We start from the raw sequence: 25,720 nt of genomic DNA on the forward strand, positions 1-25,720 counted from the left end.
TGTACTGTTTCCTCGGGCTTTTGCCTGATTTGGGAAAGATTGCTTATGTTCAGGTGGGCGGGTGGCGTTGAATCTGAAACCTCGCCCAATCTAAGATTCAGAGGCCGAAGAACTTCCGAACTCTGAGGTTCGGATTCTTGGATGTTTTCCAATGAGTCTGGCCCGTTGCCTGATTCTAAGCTCAAGTCTTGAGTCACATCCTCCCCTCCGTGGGTATCCGGCTTGGAGGGATCGGGAATTCGGACGTAACTAGTCCTTAGAATAGATGACGGGTCGCCGCACTGCGCCTCTACCACGGCGACGTGGTGGGTGGCCTGGGAGAGTTAATTTCTCTTAGATCGGGTTTAAGCCCAACCTGGTCGTAATCTGTGGCGACCCCCAGGGCGGCGATGCGATCCAAGAGCTCGTTTACGGAAGAGAGCTCCATCGGATCTAGCTGCTCGACAAGTTCCGAGCTGACGTGAAGGTTGCTTTTGATGACCCGAGAGGTCACCGTCGGCGCAACGGCCGAACAGGCGGTCATGAGGAAACCGCCTAGCCGGAGTGTTTGGCCGACAGCCAAGGCTCCCTTAGTAACGGCGCCGTCTTTAAAGATGGGAGGAGGCATCCTTCCTTATTGCGACGGCACAGTGGAACTCTCAATGAAAGCACCAATGTCGGTGTCAAAACCGGTGGATCTCGGGTAGGGGGTCCTGAACTGTGCGTCAAGGCCGGATGGTAACAGGAGACAAGGGACACGATGTTTTTACCCAGGTTCAGGCCCTCTCGATGGAGGTAAAACCCTACTCTTGCTTGACTAATATTGATGATATGGGTAGTACAAGAGTAGATCTACCACGAGATCAAGGAGGCTAAACCCTAGAAGCTAGCCTATGGTATGATTGTTGTGTATGGAGTTGATGGCCTACGGACTACAACCCTCCGGTTTATATAGACACCGGATAGGGCTAGGGTTACAAAGAGTCGGTTACAATGGTAGGAGATCTTGAATATCCGCATCGCCAAGCTTGCCTTCCATGCCAAGGAAAGTCCCATCAGGACACGGGACGAAGTCTTCAATCTTGCATCTTCATAGTCCTGGAGTCCGGCTGAAGGTATAGTCTAGCTATCCGAACACCCCCTAATCCAGGACTCCCTCAGCACCCCTTGTCCAATTCGGACCAGAGGGGGGCGCGCGCCTCCTTCATTTTGGCCTCTCTCTCCTCTACTCCCGTATGGCCCAATAAGGCCCATATACTCCCCGGCGAATTCCCGTAACTCTCCGGTACTCCGAAAACTACCTGAATCACTCGGAACCTTTCCAAAGTCCGAATATAGTCGTTCAATATATTGATCTTTATGTATCGACCATTTAGAGACTCCTCGTCATGTCCCCGATCTCATCCGGGACTCTGAACTACCTTCGGTACATCAAAACACATAAACTCATAATATCGATCGTCACCGAACTTTAAGCGTGCGAACCCTACGGGTTCGACAACTATGTAGACATGACCGAGACACGTCTCCGGTCAATAACCAATAGCGGAACCTGGATGCTCATATTGGCTCCCACATATTCTACGAAGATCTTTATCGGTCAAACCGCATAACAACATACGTTGTTCCTTTTCTCATCGGTATGTTACTTGCCCGAGATTCGATCGTTGGTACCTCAATACCTAGTTCAGTCTCGTTACCGGCAAGTCTCTTTACTCATTACGTAATGTATCATCCCGCAACTAACTCATTAGTCACATTGCTTGCAAGGCTTATAGTGATGTGCATTACCGAGAGGGCCCAGAGATACCTCTCCGACAATCAGAGTGACAAATCCTAATCTCGAAATACGCCAACTCAACAAGTACCTTCGGAGACCGCTGTTGCAAAAATTCCCTAGAAAAGTCAGAGAATGGTATAACGTTGAATCTTTTTGCATATTAAGCTCTGATAAATTTATTACAGTGGGAATGTTAGTTCATAATTTTTGGAGTCAGGGAAGTATTGATACCCTTGCATTCTTTACAGACTGTACCGTTTTGGCAGATTGCTGTTATGGTTGCATTGTTTGCATATGTTTGCTTGTTTAATGATTCTATTTGAGGATAGGAGTATTAAATATACAGAGGCATTTAGTATGAAATGTTGAATAATTATTTTAGTGATTTGTTACAGTAGAAAATGATAAGGTTTTGCATTGGTTTATAGTAACCTATCTCACGAGTTCTTGTTGAGTTTGTTGTGAATGAAACTTTTGATAAAAAGAAGAGAAACCATGATATGAGAGGAATTAAGGAGACACAAAAGTTCAAGCTTGGGGATGCCCAAGGCACCCCAAGATAAACACAACTCTCTTGCTGCTTGACATTCCTTGGGTGCAGTTGATTTGGGATACGTACTACTTGGACTCAATCCCGCATGCAGCTGAGATTTGCGGCTCCTTTTGGTGGCGAGACCTCGTTCACCTCATGCCAATATACCATGGTATCTCCCATGTTCAAGTCAACAATGGTAAATCTGTGTTGTTTTGGAAGGACAATTGGAATAAGGATGTTTATGCTGACAAGTATCCTAGGGCATTCTCGTACGTCCATCATGAAGATCTCTCGGTCCGGGATTTTCTGACGACCGCCACCCTGCATGAAACCTTTCAGCTCCCACTGTCCGTACAAGCCCATGATGAGCTAAAGCTTCTGCAGCTTGACGTTGCGGAAATTACACTTGATGAACGACGGGATGTGTGGGCCTACTGCTGGGGGTGCCACTATTTTCAAAACTGCTACATATTACAAATTTTTCTTTCGGGGCGTGGTGGCTCATGTGGCGTACAAGTGGCTTTGGCAGACCAAATGTACCCCGAAAATCAAAGTCTTCGGTTGGTTTTTGCTCTCTGACCGCCTCAACACACGCAACATGCTGAAACACCGACATTATAACATTGGGACCAACCTTGATTGCCTGATGTGTGGTCGTCACGTCGAAGAAACGGTGGAGCACCTTTTCTATCACTGCACCTTCAGCAATGTTTGTTGGCAACGTATGAACATCATGTGGGGGATGGTTGGCAACCGGCTGGATCTTATTGAACAAATGAAGAATCAGCACCCGCGCAAGATGATCATGGAAATCTTTCTGATTGCTACTTGGAGTCTCTGGAAAGAGCGTAACAACAATTACTTTAGACATGTGGTGCCTTCCGTTGACTCGTGGTGGACCAGGTTCAAGATTGACTTTGGTAACCTTCTTTATAGAGTGCCAGAACACAAGAGACATGTTGTCTCTTCCATTTTTCAAACTCTAAACCAAGGCTTTCATTAACTTTGGGGCTTGTAGCTTAGTAGTGTCTAACTCCCCCCACTTTGTAATTATCACCATGTAACCACTTTTGTTTTATACTTAATATATATGCAGTTGGAGCCTTTCCTACTGTCCCAACCCTCAAAAAAAATATTTCAAGAAGTCTCAAGCATCTAAGCTTGGGGATGCCCCGGTAGGCATCCCACCTTTCTTCTTCAACAACTATCGGTTACTATCGGTTGAGCCTAAGTTTTTGCTTCTTCACATGAGTTGTGCTATCCTTGCAATGTAGTTTTCTTTAGCTTTGCTTGCTGTTTGAATAAAGTATCAAGATCTGAAATTATTAAATGGGAGAGTCTTCACATAGTTGCATAATTATTCGACTACTCATTGATCTTCACTTATATCTTTCGGAGTAGTTTTTGTTATTGCTCTTAGGGCTTCACTTATATCTTTTGAGCATGATAATTTTTGCTCTCATGCTTCATTTAGATTATTTTGAGAGTCGTTAATTTGCTTAAAATTAATATACTTGGTATTCAAGATATGTGAAACTTTCTTTTGAGTGCGTTGAATACTAAGATAAGTTTGATGCTTGACAATTGTTTTGAGATATGGAGGTGATAATATCAAAGTGAAGCTAGTTGGGTGATTATGAATTTAAAGAATGCTTGTGTTGAAGTTTGTGATTCCCGTAGCATGCACGTAAGGTGAACCGCTTTGTGATGAAGTTGGAGCACAATTTTATTTATTGATTGTCTTCCTTATGAGTGGCGGTCGCGGACGAGCGATGGTCTTTTCCTACCAATCTATCCCCCTAGCAGTATGCGTGTAGTGCTTTGGTTTTTGATGACTTCTAAATTTTTGCAACAAGTTCATGAGTTCTTTTGATTAATGTTGAGTCCACGGATTATACGCACTCTCACCCTTCCACCATTGCTAGCCTCTCTAATACCGCGCACTTTTCGCCGGTATCATACACCCACCATATACCTTCCTCAAAACAGTCACTATACCTACCTATCATGGCATTTCCATAGCCATTCGGAGATATATTGCCATGCAACTTTCCACCATTCCGTTCATATGACACACATTACTTTTGTCATATTGCTTTTTGCATGAACATGTAGTTGACATTGTATTTGTGGCAAGGCCACCTTCATAATTTTCATACATGTCGCTCTTGATTCATTGCATATCCCGGTACACCGCCGGAGGCATTCATATAGAGTCATATTTTGTTCTAAGTATCGATTTGTAATTGTTGAGTTGTAAGAAAAATAAAAGTGTGATGATCATCATTATTAGAGCATTGTCCCAGTGAGGAAAGGATGATGGAGACTATGATTCCCCCATAAGTCGGGATGAGACTCCGGACGAAAAAAAATAAAAAAAGAGGCCATAAAAAAAGAGAAAAGGCCCAAACAAAAAAAGAGAGAGAAAAAGAGAGAAGGGACAATGCTACTATCCTTTTACCACACTTGTGCTTCAAAGTAGCACCATGATCTCCATGATAGAGAGTCTCATATGTTGTCACTTTCATATACTAGTGGGAATTTTTCATTATAGAACTTGGCTTGTATATTCCAATGATGGGCTTCCTCAAAAGTGCCCTAGGTCTTCATGAGCAAGCAAGTTGGATGCAGACCCACTTAGTTTCTTTTGTTGAGATTTCATATATTTATAGCTCTAGTGCATCCGTTGCATGGCAATCCCTACTCACTCACATTCATATCTATTAATGGGCATCTCCATAGCCCGTTGATATGCCTGGTTGATGTGAGACTATCTTCTCCTTTTTTTCTTCTCCACAACCACCATTCTATTCCACATATAGTGCTATGTCCATGGCTCACACTCATGTATTGCGTGAAAGTTGAAAGAGTTTGAGATTACTAAAGTATGAAACAATTGCTTGGCTTGTCATCAGGGTTGTGCATGATTTAAATATTTTGTGTGGGGAAGATGGAGCATAGCCAGACTATATGATTTTGTAGGGATAAACTTTCTTTGGCCATGTTATTTTGAGAAGACATAATTGCTTAGTTAGTATGCTTGAAGTATTATTATTTTTATGTCAATATGAACTTTTGTCTTGAATCTTTCAGATCTAAATATTCATACCACAATTAAAAAGATTTACATTGAAATTATGCCAAAGTATCACTCCGCATCAAAAATTCTCTTTTTATCATTTACCTATTCGAGGACGAGCCGGAATTAAGCTTGGGGATGCTTGATACGTCTCCAACGTATCTATAATTTTTTATTGCTCCATGCTACTTTATCTACTGTTTTAGGCAATATTGGGCTTTATTAACCACTTTTATATTATTTTTGGGACTAACCTATTAACCGGAGGCCCAGCCCAGATTTGTTGTTTTATGCCTATTTCAGTCTTTTGAGGAAAAGGAATATCAGACGGAGTCAAAACGGAATGAAATCAACTGGAGAAGTTAATTTTGGAAGGAAACCCACCTGTTAGACTTGGAGTGCACGTCAGGGGAGTCCCAAGCTGCCCACGAGGGTGGGGGGCGTGCCCCCTGCCTCATGAGCACCCCGGAGGTCCACCGACGTACCCCTTGCACCCATATATACTCACATACCCTAAAACTTCCAGAAAAGAAGATAGATCGGGAGTTCCGCCGCCGCAAGCCTCTGTAGCCACCGAAAACTCTCGGGAGCCCTTCCCGGCACCCTGCCGGAGGGGGGGATCCCATCACCGGTGGCCATCTTCATCATCCCGGCCCTATCCATGACGAGGAGGGAGTAGTTCACCCTCAGGGCTGAGGGTATGTACCAGTAGCTATGTGTTTGATCTCTCTCTCTCGTGTTCTCTCTCATGTTCCCTCTATGGCACGATCTTGATGTAGCCCGAGCTTTGCTATTGTAGTTGGATCTTATGATGTTTCTCTCCCTCTACTCTCTTGTGATGAATTGAGTTTCCCCTTTGAAGTTATCTTATCGGATTGAGTCTTTTATGAGAACACTTGATGTATGTTTTGCGATCCACTTGATGTATGTTTTGCTGATCAACTTGCGGGTTTCGTGACATTGGGAACCTATGCATAGGGGTTGGCACACGTTCTTGACTCTCCGGTAGTAGCTTTGGGGCATTCTTTGAAGTACTTTTATGTTGGTTGGATGAATCTTAGATTGTGTGATGCATATCATATAATCATGCCCACGGATACTTGAGGTGACAATGGAGTATCTAGGTGACATTAGGGTTTTGGTTGATTTGTGTCTTAAGGTGTTATTCTATTACGAACTCTTTTATAGATCGATCCGAAAGAATAACTTTGAGGTGGTTTCGTACCCTACCATAATCTCTACGTTTGTTCTCCGCTATTAGTGGCTTTGGAGTGACTCTTTGTTGCATGTTGAGGGCTTGTTATATGATCTATCTATGTTATTATTGTTGAGAGAACTTGCACTAGTGAAAGTATGAACCCTAGGCCTTGTTTCCTATCATTGCAATACCGTTTACGCTCACTTTTACCACTTGTTACCTTGCTGTTTTTATTATTTCAGATTACAAAAACCTATATCTACTATCTATTTTGCACTTGTATCACCAGCTCTTCGCCAAACTAGTGCACCTATACAATTTACCATTGTATTGGGTGTGTGGGGACACAAGAGACTCTTTGTTATTTGGTTGCAGGGTTGTTTGAGAGAGACCATCTTCATCCTACGCCTCCTACGGATTGATAAACCTTAGGTCATCCACTTGAGGGAAATTTGCTACTGTCCTACAAACCTGTACACTTGCAGGCCCAACAACTTCTACAAGAAGAAGGTTGTGCAGTAGACATCACCCAACCCATTCAAGCAATTCAGCGCGGGCTGGCCCACGTCGCACCGATCTCGTGCCAGGATCACGTCTTAATATTTTTAGTCCCACCTCGCCCCCTGAGCAAGTGCTGCACCGGCTTAAATACCTTCATCTATTTGCTTATTACAAGTGTGGGTCTTCCTTGCACTCTGTTTGGTGGATATGCAGGATGAATATGACTCATCATCCGTATTCATCCTATATATTCATCAATTGGAGAGCATGGATGACTGATGTATTTTTTCGGATTTATAGAAAATGCAAACCAAATATCGCAAACTCATACTGTTACAAGTGTGTGGACTATTAAAAATAGTGTGTGCAAAAAAGAGAATTTGAAATAAGATGTAATATATATTTTTAATAAAGTTATATTATTGTCGGTGTACTAAAGTAGGGGTACCCTTAGTACCCCGAACTTGTGCACGGGCAGTCGCAGCATCCCGCGGCAAGGCTTGCCGGGCGACCGCCAAGATCCTCCATGGTCCCCTTGAAGACCATTCAAAAACAAAGTACTCAAGACAAGACCCCGTCAAGAGGAGCTTGCCAGGAAGGCTATCAGAAGCATCCCAAGGCCCCGGCAAGAGGCGCTTGCCGGGAAGGCCAACCAAGGCGTACCAAGGAAACTTGCCGCGGCACCCCACGCGCCCCGGCAAGGCCCGGTGAGCGACAAGCTCCCGGACCTACATGACAAGACGACGACCGCGGCAAAGAGCTTGCCGCGGGAAGCCCCCACTTCGTGCCCGCACTCCAGCACATCCACCCACGCGTCGCTCTGGGGCCCTCCCAAGCACACGTGGCGGAAGGCTACACAGTTGAGGTGCGAGGTGGCAAGCAGGCGCTGGCAAGACAACCACCGTGGCTAACGGTGGCTTCTCTAGCAAGCCCCTTTCGGCACTGTTTAGGCGACACAGACGGGCATTTAATGCTCTTGTCCCCTGCCGTCAGGGTTAGGTATGATAACACTGTAGCAGCTAGCTGTGCCTACTACAGCACCTAGCTGTGCCTACCACCACTCTTCCACTTTTGCCCTCCGTTGCCCTATGTCGGTAACCCCTTGAGCATATAAAAGGAGGCCCGGGGCAACTGAGAGAGGGGTTAGACACTTCGAATACTCTCGCTCGGGGTTCAGCAATTCCACACACTCACGCTCGATCTCGCTCCCGAGCTAGAAAGCAATACAATCCACAAAGCAGGAGTAGGGTTTTACGCATCCGTGCGGCCCGAACCTGGGTAAATCGCCCGTGTGCTTCGCCTCGATCTACTCTTTGCGCGACCTCCGCCCCCCGCCGAACCAAAAGGGACCCCGGTCCCATAGGTGCCCGTGGATCAGCAGCCCTGGCATCTCTGGCGCGCCAGGTAGGGGGCGTTGAAGTTGTGTGAACCAGATCCGGAGTTCTTGCGGGCTAGATCTTCATCTTCTTCATTGATCTTCGCCATCTTCATCAACATGCCGCCGAAGAAGAAAGTTTCGGAGGCAGCTGCTCCGTCCGCGCCGAGCCACCCACCGCCGGAGCAAACGGATGGTGGGGGAGGTGCCGGCGGAAGAGCACGCATCGACGAGGGAACTCACGGTGCTGCCAGGTCCCAGGGCAAGGTTGCGCTGCCCATCGGCGGCGTGGCCGGCTCCCACAACGACCGGGCGCACTCCAAGACCTCGGCGTCCGTGCATGCACCGCGTCCATCCCAGGAGGCGCAGGACCGGCAGCATCATGGTACTCACGGTACCATGCGCTCGCTGGATCAAGATCGAGCTGGTGGATCCCGGAGTGCTCAGGACCACCATGCACGCCAACCTGCTGGCGCGAGCGAGACACGGTCGCCTGGACGAGATACTGCTCCTTCTAACATAGTTAGAAGTCCAAGCTTATCCCGCTCCTCGCACCGTTCGCCACCGCCGCCCGCCACCGCAGCAGAAGCTCTAGCGCGAGCTCAGCTGCTCCTGGACTACCCTCCAGCGGCGGACAAGGTCGACGACTGGAGGGCCACAATCCAGAGTCTCATCGGCTTCACCAACGGCGACGCTCCTCGGCAGCCGACCACGTCGCAGCCGCAGCGAGTCAGCCAGGCGCGAACCCGTGGTGACAAGACCGGCGGGGGTGCAACCTCTGTGCACTCCCCGCCCCGAAGGCCGAGATCGCCGACCCGCCGGATCCGCCTCGACAGCGACTCCACCTCGTCGTCAGATCCGCGAGCTCGTCGCGATCAGCGCCAAGTTCTTCAAGAACGACGGCAAGAGGACGCTCGTACTCGCATCGAGCGGCGAAGAAAAGCGCGACGTCAATCAGACCAGCGCGCTGGGCCCTCTGTTGACATGCACGCGCCGGGGGAACCAGGCGACTTGCCGTACACGGTAGGTTGCCCTGCGTTCACTCGTGAGCTGCGGCAAGTCCAGTGGCCCAGCACGAAGAACTTCAAGCCAGACGTGCCAGAGAAGTACGACGGCAAGTCGCATCCGTCGGAGTTCCTCAGCATCTACACCATCGCGGTGCAGGCTGCTGGGGGGCGGGACGACAAGATCCTTGCCAACTACTTCCCGTTGGTGCTCAAGCCAAACGTCAGGTCCTGGCTCATGCACTTGCCGGACAACTCCATATCCTCCTGGGCTGAGCTGTGCCATTAGTTTGTCGGCGCCTTTACAGGCGGCCACAAACCTCATGGCCAAGAGAGTGATCTCCATCTGCTCGTCCAGAAGGAAGGGGAGCCCCTGCGCAAGTATATCCAGAGGTTCAGTCGTGTACAGTACAACATCACAGACGTCCACCCCGCCGCGGTCATCAGCGCGTTCCATCAGAACGTGCGTAACCGCAGGATGCGGGAGGAGATGGCGATGTGCCGGGTTAGGGACGTCAGCGAGCTGTACGCCCTGGCCGACAAATGTGCATGTGCTGAGGAAGGGAGGAGACTCCCCGGAGAGAAGACCGGAGCGGAAGGATCTGATAGCGAAGATGCTGCCCCGGCAAAGAAAAACCGGCGGCGCAACAACAGGAAGAAGCAGAACAAAGAGGTGCTAGTCGTTGAGCAGTCTGGCGATGAAGGTGGCGCCAAGAAGGCTACAGTTGGTTGCTCCGGCAAGGAAATTGCCGCGTGCACCAACTGCCAGGCCGTGGCAGCCGCCGACAAGCAGGACGGCTCCGACAAGCACTACTGCAAGATTCACCGCACCAAGGGCCATGACCTCCAGAACTGTAAGAAAGTCGAGCAGCTTGTCCAGCAACAGAGGGCTGAGTACGAGCGGCGCGACAAGGAGAGAGCCCAAGGGCATGCCGAGAAACTCGGCCAGAAGCGCACCGTCCAGGGAGAATGCCGCGGCAAGGCCAAGCAGCGGCAAGGAGACAAACCTCCCCGCGGTCGCGACAAGGATGAAGACAACGGCGACAGCGACGAAGACCTGGATGATGTTGAGACCAGTGAGCAGGAGTTTCAAAAAGCCACAGAGGTCTTGTGTGTTGACGGTGGTGCTTCTCTGCATACCTCGCACTGCCGACTCAAACAGTGGGTGCGGGAGGTTAATGCAGCAGAACCACCTATCGAATCACGCAAGCTTCTGAAGTGGTCCAGCATGCCTATCATCTTTGACATTGAGGATCACCCCGATCGCACAACTGCGGTTGGGTGTTTGCCGATGTTGGTATCACCAACTATCCGCAACCTCAAAGTCACCAAGATGCTAGTTGACGGCGGGGCCGGCTTAAATCTGATCTCCTCAGCTGTACTCCAAAAACTCCAGATCCCCGACAGCGAGCTCGAAGAGACCGGTACGTTCCAAGGAATCAATCCGGGAAGGAGCAAGCCGAAGGGGAAAGTCACGCTGCCGGTAACGTTTGGCAGCGAGCTAAACTTCAGGACTGAGAGGGTCATGTTCGACGTTGCCGATATCCCGTTGCCTTACAACGGGATACTTGGCCGTCCAGCACTCGCCAAGTTCATGGCGGCCTCTCATTATGCATACAACATACTGAAGATGCCAGGCCCGATAAGCGTCATCTCTGTCCCTGGCGACCGGAAGGATGTGCTTATCTGTGCCGACAAGATCTACCGGGAAGCAGTAGCCACGGCAGAACGCAATCCACTTGCCGCTGAAGCTCCCGGGGGAAAGAAGACCAAGTCCGGCAAAGGCTCTGATGCCCACTCCGGCAAGCGCACCTCTTCGGAGTGCTGCGCTACCGTCGAGGACGCACCATCGAGCTCCACCGGCAAGAAGACCAAGTCCGGCAAAGGCTCTGATGCCCACTCCGGCAAGCGCATCTCTTCGGAGTGCTGTGCTGCCGTCGAGGATGCACCATCGAGCTTCACCGGCAAGAAGACCAGGTCCGGCAAAAGCTCTGATGCCCACTCCGGCAAGCGCGCCTCTTTGGAGTGCTGCGCTACCGTCGAGGACGCACCATCGAGCTCCACCGGCAAGCACAAGATGACGATGGCAGCTCTGCCAGAGACAAAGAAGGTGTCCGCCAAGGAAGACGGCACTGGTGGTACCTTCACCATCAGTGCCACGCTTGATCCTAAATAGGAAAGCGCGCTCGTTGCTTTCCTGCGGGCGAATGTCGACGTGTTTGCATGGCAACCGTCTGACATCCCCGGTGTTCCCAGGAAAGTGATTGAGCACCACCTTGCCGTCTGTCCTCATGCGCGGCCCGTCAAGCAGAAAGTTCGGAAGCAGGCGGTGGAGCGCCAAGAATTCATCGCGGAGGAAATCAAGAAATTGGAAGCAGCAGGCCTCGTCAGAGGAGTGCTCCATCCTACGTGGTTGGCCAATCCTGTAGTCGTGCGCAAGGCAAACGGGAAATGGAGGCTTTGCATCGATTTTACCGATGTTAACAAACCTTGTCCCAAAGACACATTTCCTTTGCCGCGCATTGAGCAGATTGTTGACTCCACAGCTGGATGTGATTTGCTTTCATTTCTTGATGCCTACTCCGGATATCATCAGATCTTCATGGCAGAGGAGGATGAAGAGAAGACCGCATTTATTACTCCATGTGGCACGTACTGTTTCATACGGATGCCTTTCGGATTAAAAAATGCTGGTTCGACATTCGCAAGAGTAGTCCATATTGCTCTTGGGCCACAAATACACAGAAATGTGGAAGCCTACATGGATGATATAGTGGTCAAGAGCAAGGATAGAGCGACCCTGATCCAAGACTTAGACGAGACCTTTGCAAATCTGCGCAAGGTCAGCCTCAAGCTCAACCCAGAGAAGTGTGCGTTTGGGGTCCCCTCCGGCAAGCTTCTCGGGTTCTTCGTGTCTCAGCGTGGGATTGAAGCCAATCCCGACAAGATCAAGGCCATTGAGCAGATTGAAGCACCAAAGCGCGTCAAGGATGTACAGAAACTTGCCGGTTGCGTGGCTGCTCTCAGCAGGTTCATCTCTCGGTCTGCTGAGCGCGCCCTGCCGTTTTTCAAATCATTGAAAAAGGCAGGTCCAATGAAATGGACTCCGGAAGCGGAGGCTGCGCTGCAAGACCTGAAGAGATACCTGTCCTCCCCTCCAATACTTGTCGCACCTAAACCGCAAGAGAAGTTGCTGCTGTACATAGCGGCAACCAATCAGGTGGTTAGTGCTGCGTTAGTGGCAGAGAGGGAGGCGGATGATGAGCCAGCAACCGCGACAAGCGCATCCAGCGACAAGCAGGAGGCTTCCCCGGCAAGATCTGGTCCCGACAAAGATGAATCTACGCTGATACACGAGGAGATACGGAAGAAAATGGTGCAGCGCCCAGTTTACTTTGTCAGTTCCCTCCTGCAGGGGGCTAGGTCAAGGTACTCTGGTGTGCAGAAACTGCTTTTCGGCCTTCTCATGGCCTCGAGAAAGCTGCGCCATTACTTCCAAGCACATGAGATCACAGTTGTCACTCGCTTTCCGCTGAAGAGGATACTGCATAATCCTGAAGCGACAGGCAGGATTGCTGAGTGGGCACTGGAACTGTCAAGCTTTGGCCTCAAGTTTGAAAGCACTTCAACTATCCAGAGCAGAGCATTGGCAGAGTTCATAGCAGAGTGGACGCCAACACCAGATGAAGAAATTCCAGAAATGAGCCTCCCCGACAAAGAAGCAAGCAAAGAGTGGCTGATGTACTTTGATGGTGCCTTTTCACTACAAGGCGCCGGCGCTGGTGTGCTGCTTGTCGCACCCACCGGTGAGCACCTCAAGTACATAGTCCAGATGCACTTTCCCATGGAGCAAGCAACAAATAATACTGCAGAGTATGAAGGCTTGCTTGCTGGTCTCCGGATCACGGCAGACCTTGGGATCAAGAAGCTCATTGTCAGGGGTGACTCACAACTTGTCGTCCGCCAAGTAAACAAGAATTATCAGAGTCCGTTGATGGAATCTTACGTTGACGAAGTGAGAAAGCTAGAAGAGCGCTTTGACGGCCTGCAAATGGAGCACGTTCCGAGAGCCTAGAACGCCATTGCGGATGGCCTGTCAAAGTGCGCCGCACTTAAGCTACCTGTGGAACCAGGGACCTTTGTGCTCAAGCTGACTCAACCGTCCGTAACACCATCAACTGGACAGAGCAAGAAGAGGAAGTTGATTCCTGGTGACTATTTGCCGGCAGAGCTTCCCGAAGCCGCCGCCAAGAAGGTCCCCAAGATCAACGCCAAGAATGCTGAGGAGCCAGATGCTCCGGAAAGCCCTAGGGCTTGTTCCGTCGAAGCAGAGGCTCCCGACGGGTTTAGCTCCGGCAAACTTGTCGGGGAACGTCAAGCTCCGGCAGAGACGCAACTTCTCGCCGTAGAAGCGGATGTTCCCGCAGCAGTCCCCAAGATCAACGACAAGAACGCTGAGGAGCAAGATGCTCCGGCAAGCCCCAGGGTTTGTTCCGTTGAGGCAGAAGCTCCCGACAAATTTTGCTCCGGCAAGCTTGTCGGGGAACGTCAAGCTCCGGCAGAACCGCAGTTTCTCGCCGTAGAAGCGGATGTTCCCGCAGCGGCAGATTTGCCTTTAGTCCTTGTTGTCGAGCCACAAGCTCCAGCATGGGCGCAGCAGATTGTCCACTTCCTTCAGACAGGAGAGCTTCCCGAAGAGCAAGAAGAAGCCGAAAGAGTAGCCCGGCAGTCAAGTATGTACCAGTTCGTCGACAAGACACTGTATAGAAGAAGACTCAACGGTGTGAAATTGAGGTGTATTCCCCGGGAAGATGGACAAAAGCTGTTGGCAAAGATACATGGAGGCATATGTGGTCACCACATTGGCGCAAGAGCACTTGTCGACAAAGCCTTCCGGCAAGGGTTCTTCTGGCCAACAGCCCTCCAGGATGCAACTGCACAAGTAACCAAGTGTGAAGCGTGCCAGTTCCATTCCAAGCAGATACACCAGCCAGCTCAAGCTCTCCAGACGATCCCTTTATCCTGGCCATTTTCGGTCTGGGGGCTCGACATCCTCGGCCCCTTTCCCCGAGCTGTCGGGGGCTAGTACTTGTACGTTGCAATCGACAAGTTCACAAAGTGGCCGGAAGTGGAACCAGTGAGGAAGGTGACCGCACAGTCAGCAGTCAAGTTCTTCAGGTCGATTGTTTGCCGCTTCGGGATCCCTAACCGGATAATCACCGACAACGGTACACAATTTACGAGCCACACCTTCATGCAGTACGTCCAAGATCTTGGCGCCAAAGTCTGCTTCGCTTCTGTTGCTCACCCGAGAAGCAACGGTCAAGTGGAGAGGGCGAATGCCGAGGTGCTGCGCGGGCTCAAGACCAGAACTTTCGACAAGCTGCACAAGTGCGGAAGAAACTGGATCGAGGAGCTACCGGTGGTTCTTTGGTCGATCAGAACGACGCCGAATCGAGCCACCGGACAGACACCCTTTGCTCTAGTCTATGGAGCAGAGGCAGTTACCCCCACGGAACTCATATACGGGTCACCTCGAGTGCTCGCTTATGATGAGCTTGAGCAAGAGCTGCTGCGGCAAGATGACGCACTGCTCCTTGAGGAAGACCGTCTTCAGGCTGCTGTGCGAGCTGCTCGCTACCAGCAAGCTTTGCGTCGCTACCATAGCCGCAAAGTTAACGCCAGAAGTCTCGAGGAAGGCGACCTTGTTCTTCGGCGTGTTCAGTCGGCCAAGAATCACAACAAGTTGACGCCGAAGTGGGAAGGCCCTTACCAGGTGAAACGAGTCACTAGGCCTGGCGCTGTCCGCCTTGAGACCGAAGATGGCATTCCGGTGAGCAACTCCTGGAACATCGAGCATCTTCGTAAGTTTTACCCGTAAGGCGCGGTTGTCGGGCCCTGCCCGGCAACCACCTTTCTGTACAAGTCTTGCCGCTGTTGCATGTAATCCTTTGTACAGAGCCAGGCGCAGACCCTGAGCACCAGAGATTGAAGTGCTGGCATACCCCGGGGTTATAGCATGCATGCTAGGTTGAGTCTCGTCCTTGGTTAGGGTTGATAGTCCCTAACAGCGGCTAACCCCTAACTTAGAGGTCGAGTGTCTGTCCTTCTACTCTTCTTTCGTTCGCAGGGCTCGCATATCCTGGCCAGACTGCTTGAAGGACGAAAAGGAGAAGAAGGGCGCGCCAGCACCTAGGCCCCGGCGAGCCAGTGTCGCTGGGGGCTGCAGGTGCCAAGTTTCATCCCCGGCAAGCCAGAATTGCCGGGGGCTGCGATATCAGATAAGTCTTTCGTCCCTCTTCATGCATCCTCTTATGGACTGGGGAATGCGAAACCGCGTTTCTTCCCGAAAACTGCCGTGCTCCCTCAACTCTAGGCCCTGGAGCGCATTCCCGGGGCCAAGTTCGGGCGTAGTCGTGGCAGCAAAGGGATGAAACGGGAGGGCCGCGCCCACCTCGTTCCCGTCTCCATCAAAGGCGTGAGGAAGGTCGAGCGACGTGGGAAGGCGGCAGGGCCAGTTGCCGGGAAATGGAATGTCTGTCCGAGAGACACCAAGGATTTGCTCCTTGGCGTGGGTTCAACCCGCGAGACAAATACCCCGGCAAGCATCCCCTTTTCATTAAAAAACATCCCATACAGGTACAGTCCATAGAGGATGAAAAACATGAAAGAGAGGATTACAAGTTTTAGATACAGCTAAGGCCCGAAGGCTTACAATTAAAAAGATAAGGTGCCCGTAATCCCTTTCCTGTCCCTCTCTTCAGGAGGTAGGTCAAGGAGACGAAAAGGGGAAAGGGGCGCCAAGGCGAGCTACAGGTGCCAGAAGACACCAAGAGAACATCCCGGGGACCGGACGGTGATGGCGACGCCGGGGGAAGGGTGCGAAGGAGGGGCGGCAGGACGTCAGCACACTGTCGAGGGCACCACGCCCTTGTACTCCGACCTGACGGCCTTGTCGCCAGCCCTCTTCCCCTTCCGCGGCCTCCCTACGCCAGCCGCCCAAGGAGACGCCCCCGGGGAGTTCAAGAAGCCGGCGGCGCGGATGATGGGGTCGCCGGTGCTGCACGAGACGGCGCCCGACACCTAGTCGGAGCCGCCATCCTGCCGCCCGCCACCCTCACCATCACTGCCGCTCTCCTCCTCGTCACTCTTGCTCGGGGAGGAGCCTTCGCTATCGGAGGAGCTGTCCACGCAGCACTTCGCCCGGGTGCCGAAGCACCCGAAGACCTTGACAGAGAGGAGATCGCCCTCCACCAGCTTAAAATGGAGGGTGAACCCCTCCATCAGGCTGTGGATGCGGGCGAACGTCTTCCACCCTCGGTCAAGATACATCACACCAGGGGCTGGGAACACGACGCGGACTCGCGTGCCGCTGATCCCACAGCCCCTCATGTGCAGTCTCAGCGTCTCGGGCGGGTCCAACTCCATCGCGCTCGCGAACGGAGCTGGAAGCCGGAGGCGGCGATGAGGCGCCCAGCGCAGCTTGACGAAGAACTCGCAAGGGTTGTCCCCTATATGGACCGCCGCGGGGGGAGGAGTCGCCGGCGGAGGCGAAGCTGGCGCGCCGCCCCGTCCGCCTCCTCCCCGAGCGCCTCGACCTCGTCCTCGACCTCGTCCACGACCTCGCCCCCTCCCTCTTCCCCTTATGGCTGGCTCTGCCACCACGAGCGCGGAAGAGAGCCAGCCATAAGGGGAAGAGGGAAGGGTGCGCTGTCTGGCGGCAACCCTCGCCGCCACCGATGAAGGCCCAGGGTTCCCTTTCTCCATGGCGAATGAGAGAAAAGGGAGCCGAAGCTGAAGAAAGGAGGAGATGAGAAGGTGCGGGCTTCGGTGCTCCCTTCCCGCTCCTTATAAAGGAGCAAAGTGGGAGCCCGGCCGCCCCGCTCAGCGAATCAAGGCACGGGAAGAGCAGGGAGGCAGGCCGACCCGCTACCTTTGCTCGCAATGGCCCAGATTCCCACCTCCACCGTCCGCGACCCCAAGCGCATGGGAGCCGCGTGGCGAAGGTGCAGAACCGAGGCGATGGATGAGGCGGCCTCGCCCTACCCCGTGATCTCGGGAAGTGGGCGCCTCAGAAACCGCGCACCGGCCCCGTCCAGTAAATACACCACGCCCCCACGCCTACCTCCGTTTAGAGAGGAGGGCGTGGGTCGTCCCCTTCATCATGGCCTGACGCATGCTCGCGGGGCTTAACCCCACGCACGCCGCCCGCGTCACCCACGGCTCCGCGTTTGATGCATGCCGTTCGAGGCGTGCGCGGGGGAAACGGACAGATATACGGCGTGACCCAGGCCGCGCGTGCCCGTGCACTGTTTTGGGCCTGGCCCAACAGCGCTCGGCACCGTGTCTGGCCCAGGCCCGGGGGCTCCTGTCGGTGTACTAAAGTAGGGGTACCCTTAGTACCCCGAACTTGTGCACGGGCAGTCGCAGCATCCCGCGGCAAGGCTTGCCGGGCGACCGCCAAGATCCTCCGTGGTCCCCTTGAAGACTATTCAAGAACAAAGTACTCAAGACAAGACCCCGGCAAGAGGAGCTTGCCGGGAAGGCTATCAGAAGCGTCCCAAGGCCCCGGCAAGAGGCGCTTGCCAGGAAGGCCAACCAAGGCGTACCAAGGAAACTTGCCGCGGCACCCCACGCGCCCCGGCAAGGCCCGGTGAGCGACAAGCTCCCGGACCTACACGACAAGACGACGACCGCGGCAAAGAGCTTGCCGCGGGAAGCCCCCACTTCGTGCCCGCGCTCCAGCACATCCACCCACGCGTCGCTTTGGGGCCCTCCCAAGCACACGTGGCGGAAGGCTGCGCAGCTGAGGTGCGAGGTGGCAAGCAGGCGCTGGCAAGACAACCACCGTGGCTAACGGTGGCTTCTCTAGCAAGCCCCTTTCGGCACTGTTTAGGCGACACAGACGGGCATTTAATGCTCTTGTCCCCTGCCGTCAGGGTTAGGTATGATAACACTGTAGCAGCTAGCTGTGCCTACTACAGCACCTAGCTGTGCCTACCACCACTCTTCCACTTTTGCCCTCCGTTGCCCTATGTCGGTAACCCCTTGAGCATATAAAAGGAGGCCCGGGGCAACTGAGAGAGGGGTTAGACACTTCGAATACTCTCGCTCGGGGTTCAGCAATTCCACACACTCGCGCTCGATCTCGCTCCCGAGCTAGAAAGCAATACAATCCACAAAGCAGGAGTAGGGTTTTACGCATCCGTGCGGCCCGAACCTGGGTAAATCGCCCGTGTGCTTCGCCTCGATCTACTCTTTGCGCGACCTCCGCCCCCCGCCGAACCAAAAGGGACCCCGGTCCCATAGGTGCCCGTGGATCAGCAGCCCCGGCAATTATCCTACTTATTAGAATTTTGAAAATGTCACTTATTTATAAGAAAAGAAAATATAAATATTTAAAAAGCTGTGTTTGATAAAAATACCTTTTGAATTTTTTGTATGTTATTTTTTTGAGGCGTCATGTAATTTTTATGTTATTTTTTGAGTGGTCAGGTAATTTTTATGTAAACAAAAGGAAAAGGAAAAAATAAACAAAAGGAAAAGCATGGGCCAGCCTAGACATCTAGACCCACGCGTGGTCCAGCACGCGGGATAGGCCGGCCTATGAAAGCCCATCTAATCTAGCCCATCGCATGGGCGCACCAGGTCAGAGCAAACGGTGGTGGGAGTTTAGTCCCACCTCGCCGAGCGAGAGGGAGACGCACCAGCTTATATACCCGGCTGTGCCTCCCCACTGAAGCTCCTCTCCTATGCAGGCAGTACTTTGCCTAATCATCATGCTCTTTGCCCCGTTGGGCCTACCAGCCGAACAGTAATCTGCACCACGGGCCTGCATCCTGGCCCATAAACTGTTGGGTTCCTAGTCGTATACAGGCCGTGGTGCATGAAATCTCCTGCCTCTGGTAGGTGGGCATTTTTTTGCATTTTGAAATTAGTTTTGATCTTCTTCATATCACCAGCAAAATTTTACACATGCTCACTCACTTACATGTAATACACATTTGTTTTGCATATATGTTTGTTGAAATGTACTGCTAGTAAGGGTGTTTTTTTTCATCTGTCACATGTTTTTCATCCCAAATCAATTGCTACCATTTTTAATCTGTCACATGTTTTTGAACCCAAATCAATTAGTACTATATTTCATCTCTCACATGTTACATCATCCCAAATGAATTACTACTATTTTGTTATAAAGTACACTTGGAAACCTAGAGGGCAGTATAGAGTGATGTTTTCACCAGTCAGTCTAGAGGGCAGTACAAATTCAAAAAAACAAAAAATATATAAAACCTGGGAAACCTAGCTTTGTTTGTGCAAGAGATCATGTGTGCAAAAATTGAGGTGATTTGGAGGTGGTCGAAGAAATCACCGCATTCCCTAGGGACCATTTGGTATTAACTTAAGCCAGTTTTTGAGCAAATGTGATTTTTTCCACCACCTCCAAATCACCCAAATTTTATTTTACAGGGTGACCTACATTGTGCCAAACATGTCTATGAAAGAAAATTTGTAAAACATATATTTTACAATGCCCCCTTGAGGTATAGACCGATATTTTGACAAGTGAGTCTAGAGGGCAGTATAAATTCAAAAAAAACAAAAAAAAAACCTTGGAATCCTAGATTTGTTTGTGCAAGAGATCATGTGTGCCAAAATTGAGGTGATTTGGAGGTGGTCGAAATAATCGCCGCATTCCGGAGGGACCATTTGGTCTAACTTAAGCCAGTTTTTGAACAAAGGTGATTTTTCCACCACCTCCAAAACACCCAAATTTTCTTTTACACGGTGACCCACATGTGCCAAACATGGCTATGAAAGAAAATTTGGAAAAAATATATTTTAAAATGCCCCCTAGAGGTATAGACCGATGTTTTGATCAGTCAGTCTAGAGGGAAGTATAAATTAGAAAAAATTCAAAAAAAATATAAAACCTTGGAAACATAGCTTTGTTTGTGCAAGAGATCATGTGTGCCAAAATTGAGGTGATTTGGAGGTGGTCAAAACAATCACCGCATTACGGAGGGACCATTTGGTCTAACTTAAGCCAGTTTTTGAACGCAAGTGATTTTTTCCACCACCTCCAAAACACCCAAATTTTCTTTTACATGGTGAACCACATGTGCCAAGCATGGCTATCAAAGAAAATTTGGAAAAAATATATTTGACAATGCCCCCTAGAGGTATAGACCGATGTTTTGACCAGTCAGTCTAGAGGGCAGTATAAATTCAAAAAAATCAAAAATATATAAAACCTTGGAATCCTAGCTTTGTTTGTGCAAGAGATCATGTGTCCCCAAATTGAGGTGATTTGGAGGTGGTTAAAAAAATCACTTCATTCCGGAGAGACCATTTGGTGTAACTTAAGCCAATTTTTGAACAAAGGTGATATTTTCCACCACCACCTCCAAAACACCCAAATTATCTTTTACACGGTGACCCACATGTGCCAAACATGTCTATCAAAGAAAATTTGGAAAAAATATATTTTACAATGCCCCCTAGAGGTATAGACCGATGTTTTGATCAGTCGGTCTAGTGGGTAGTATAAATTCAAAAAAAATAAAAAAAATAAAAAACCTTGGAAACCTAGCTTTGTTTGTGCAAGAGACCATGTGTGCCGAAATTAAGGTGATTTGGACGTGGTCGAAAAAATCACTGCATTACGAAGGGACCATTTGGTCTAACTTAAGCCAGTTTTTAAACAAAGCTGATTTTTTCCACCACCTCCAAAACACCAAAATTTTCTTTTACACGGTGACCCACATGTGCCAAACATGTCTATCAAAGAAAATTTGGAAAAAATATATTTTACAATGCCCCCTAGAGGTATAGGCCGATGTTTTGATCAGTTAGTCTAGAGGGCAGTATAAATTCAAAAAAATATAAAACCTTGGAGGAGTTGAAAAAAATCACCTTTTCTCGTGCCCGGACTTAACATTTTTAGTCCCACCTCGCCCCCCGAGCAAGTCCTGCACCTGCTTAAATACCTTCATTTTTTTGATTATGACAAGCGTTGGTCTTCCTTGCACTCTACGTGGAGGATATGTAGGATAAGTATGATTCATCATATGTATTCATCCTGTATATTCTTCAATTGGAGAGCATGGATGACTAATGTATTTTTCGGATTTATCAGCTTTTATTTTGTTTTCGAGAGTGAAATATAATTCCTCCATTACATCTATTTCCAAATTTTATCATGCAACATAAACAAGCTACACGCTAGCCATGAAGAAACCATGATTCTTGAGGTTGCACTTCAAAAACTCACATATAAAATGCAAAAAATATATCCCAAACTCATAATGTTACAAGGGAGTGGACAACCAAATAGCTGAGTCATACATTATGAGGAAGTCACAAACTGATAGAATGAAGTATTTTAGAGAAAAGGTCACAAGATACTAGACATAGACAACAATGCACACGCCAACATCAGGTTGATCGTCGACGTACTTGCTGTCCGACCGTGCGCATACATCTCTCTCTTTATGGTCGGTGCGAATGCACATTTTGCACTCATTGTCCACCTAGTGGGAACACAACACCTGGGCAGTGTTTCTTCTTGTAAAATTCCCAATATGTAAAATATGTGGGAACATGGTGTGCATGCGCATTCCAATTTGTGGCAAGAACAACTGATACTGTGAAGCAGACCTTCCTTCGACTCCGTGCGCACTTTGATCTTTTTATCCATTCTTTCCTTCTTAGACAAAACGTATGTGGTAACCTCTACTGCATCAAGTACCTCTCTGATCTCACATTTTTTGACAGCATCTATGCTCCATATATAAGACCAACTTAAACACAACAGGAGTGAAAACTTTAACTGCGTGTTTCTCAAGAACTGAAGCATTTCCCTCTATGAACGGAACGGACTGCAAGGCCTCGAGGTCTTGGAGAGCCTCATTCAAGCGTCGCGACGCAAGGCAACGCTCATAGTGCTCTAGCATTTGAAACAACGTCATCTTAGCCTCAAGATGCATATGTAGCACCGAGTTTAAAGTCTCACTTCGCTGATTGCTGCTCAATCCTAGGAAACAACGGCCCTCAAGATATGGAGCACACCACAGTTTTCTCATCTTATGCATCTGATGCAGCCAGGAGTCCTCACTTGTTACTTTATTTTGTTGTAAGAAGTGTAACCATTTTCTCTCATGCTCTTCAATGGAAGATGTATCATATATGAAAGATCTGAATTCCTCCTTTACTGCGTCATCATGTAGATGGCGTACAATGTTCTGCTGAATGTGCCATATACAGAGCCTATGGTTTGAGTCAGGCCACACCACCCTGATTGCTCTCTGCATTGCAAGGTCCCCATCCGTGATCACAGATATAGGATGCTTCTGTCCAATAGCATCAGAAAAGGTCCGTAACATCCACTCGTAAGCCTGGCTTGTTTCATGTGAAATGATACCACATGCAAAAATAACGGTGCTGCGGTGGTGATTCAACCCGACAAATGGCACAAATGGCAGATTGTACTTATTGGTTCTGTATGTGCTATCAAAAAGAATAACGTCTCTAAAAGCATCGTTGTCAATTCGGGATTGACTATCACACCAGAACAGTCCCTTTAGATGGCCAGCTGCATCAACCAAGTACCTGAAGAAAAAAATCTGAATCTTTCTCTTGCCTCGCCTCCATGTGATTGATCACCGTTTGAGCATCCCCAGAAGAAATTGTTTCCTGCTTGTTAGCATGGCAGAAATTGTAAATGTCCCTCATAATGCATCCAACCTCATCATATCCACCGTATTGCATGCACATAATATCCATAATATGCTGTTTTCTGATCCCAGATTTTTCCATGTCTGCAATGTCCGCTTTCTACTCATCGCTAATTCTTCTGTGTGAACGCAAAAGACACGACAGATCCCGTGGGGCTAGAGGATGGTTGTGTTCATCGATGAAATCCTTGACAAACCACTGACCTGTTTCCTCTTGTCATGCAATCACCAATTTAGCTTTACACCCTACACGAGTTATACTCCGTGGCCTGCTCTTTCTATCTTCCATCTTCCTCTTCATGTGCTTATCTTCACGAACCCCTTCACTTACACACAAATTTCCTTAAAATTATATGGCAGTTGGATCCATCCCACTCGACATAGCTTCTCCGGACACTAAAACCTTTCTCAAGACCATATTTGTTATAGAATGTATAACCTTCATCATCACTATTAAACATCTTGTTGGCAATATGATAGTACTCCATCATTGACTCATGACTTACATCCGCCATGTCTTCCTGCATCACAATTCAGACGAATAAAAATCTGAAAGGACAAACATAAATTCATGCAAAATCTAGTATGAAATCTTGCGTGGAATTTTAAACTTTGCTCCTTGTACATTTATGGCAAGCGATCATAAACGTCCATAAACTGGGTCCCCCATAAACTAGTCAAGTGACCATGGATGATGAAAAATTCTAAATTGAATTGCATGCACTAGGGAAACCTAAATCTATGATGACTAAACAAATCTAAATAGGAAGTGCAGGCTACGAAACAAAGTAAGTTTATGGCGATATCTCCCACAGGCATTGATATCTCCTGTTGCATCAAGAAAAACAAGCCTACTTTCATAACAAGAATTGATATCTCCCGGCGGCCTAACCGAGGGGCCAACCGCAGAGTATAGATCCATCTACGAGGAAGTTGGAGTTCCTGCCAAGAGTCACTTCCAACGGGCCAATCAAACGGGGAGGAGTTGAGATCCGGGTGATTCATACCTTAGTATGCAAGCCCGAAAGCGATGTGATCGGCGGGGGCGAGTTCCAATAGCGCCGCCACCGTCAGCGCTGACACTGCCGCCGCAGATGTCACGCCTTAATCTTCTTCCTGCCGCCGGGCACGTCGTTTATAGTGAAGGGGACGAGGTGGAGGACGAGGACGGCGCCGGCAACGTTGTTGGTACCTCTCGCCGGGCTCGTCGGACAGAAGGAAGAGGACGAGAACGAGAACTGGATCTAGACGTCGTGGACGTGATCGGTTGAAAACAGAATATTTTACCCTGGACCATTATGCCCTTCTCTAATTAAAATAATTAGGTTAATCTATTTTTAATCCCCCGCCAGATCGGACGACTAACAAAACTCGGAGGGGTAAGTACTCGAAAGTACTCCCAGTACTGCCTCAATCACCGTAAAGGAGCTCTTACTTCAGAGTACATACTAAGAGTTGGTGCGTGTACTACATTCTTGTTGCAACTTTAAATTAGGACACCGAGATGTACCGAATGTTCGATCTGGAGGAGCCCTAGGCCGAACGATGCATTGACTCGGAGAGGGAGGTTCTACCGAACCAAATCTTTCAATGAAGCCCCACTCCAGCACGAACAGAAAAAGTCCAGACAACCCATTTTGCTGGGCCACTCCCCAGCTGTTAATAAAAACTAAGGTAAGACTTCTGAAAAATGAAAAGCTTTTTAACAATGATATATGGGTTTAATTGCCAACATATACTTTTGAGGATGCACACAAATATTACCTGAAGATCACTAAAAAAACAGTTCAGGGCAAGAGATAAGAAGAAAAAAACACTAGGATGGAGAAGCACTTCTTCTGATGCCTAGACCTCAGTCCACTCTATGTACACACATATGTGCCCACCTTCTTAAGTTGCGCATACACCGACCACATGGTAAAACAATAGACTGGTGCATAGCTAATAAGTTCATAAGAATACAACCTACGATGGAGGAGATATATTCCTCTCGTACAAGACCATATCATTTTCTACATAAACGCAATGATGACCAACACAACGCCGATATATCAACCAATAATTGAGCCCTTAATTTAACAGTAAGAACATGCATCCATCTACCAACATAGTTGAACACCCTATCAGGATATAATTTTGACACCATTTGTATGTTATACCATACAACAAAAAGATAAATGATAGCCGCACAATAATTGTCGTGGTTTTGTAATTTAAGGTATAGCAAGCCTTCTCCCTGATTGTAGAAATTGTTGACTTTAGAAAAGGTTCAACAAGAATTATAGAAATAAAGGAGCTTATCAGAACCTGGGTGTACTTTATCTCGCACTTGGAAGTGGAAGAGAAAGTGGTGGTATGCCAGACGCCATATCAAGATACTGGTGGGGTGATGATGACAATCATAAGAGAAGAGGATACATTGGGCAACATGGTGGAAACTTTGTATTCCGAAGAACAAAAGGGGGGGGTTGGGATTGTTGGGGAATGTAGTAATTTCAGAAAAATTTCCTACGCACACGCAAGATCATGG

At 49.2% G+C, this 25,720-nt stretch overlaps 1 pseudogene; it reads right to left on the reverse strand.

Moving 5' to 3' along the window:
• LOC147974173 (protein FAR1-RELATED SEQUENCE 11-like) overlaps positions 1-23,705 on the reverse strand; it is an 80,939-nt pseudogene extending 57,234 nt beyond the window's left edge.
• Between the last annotated feature and the right edge of the window lie 2,015 nt (positions 23,706-25,720).

Source organism: Triticum urartu, chromosome 5A, assembly GCF_056163025.1.
Source record: "Triticum urartu cultivar PI428250 chromosome 5A, HENAU_Tu73, whole genome shotgun sequence".
Taxonomy (NCBI): domain Eukaryota; kingdom Viridiplantae; phylum Streptophyta; class Magnoliopsida; order Poales; family Poaceae; genus Triticum; species Triticum urartu.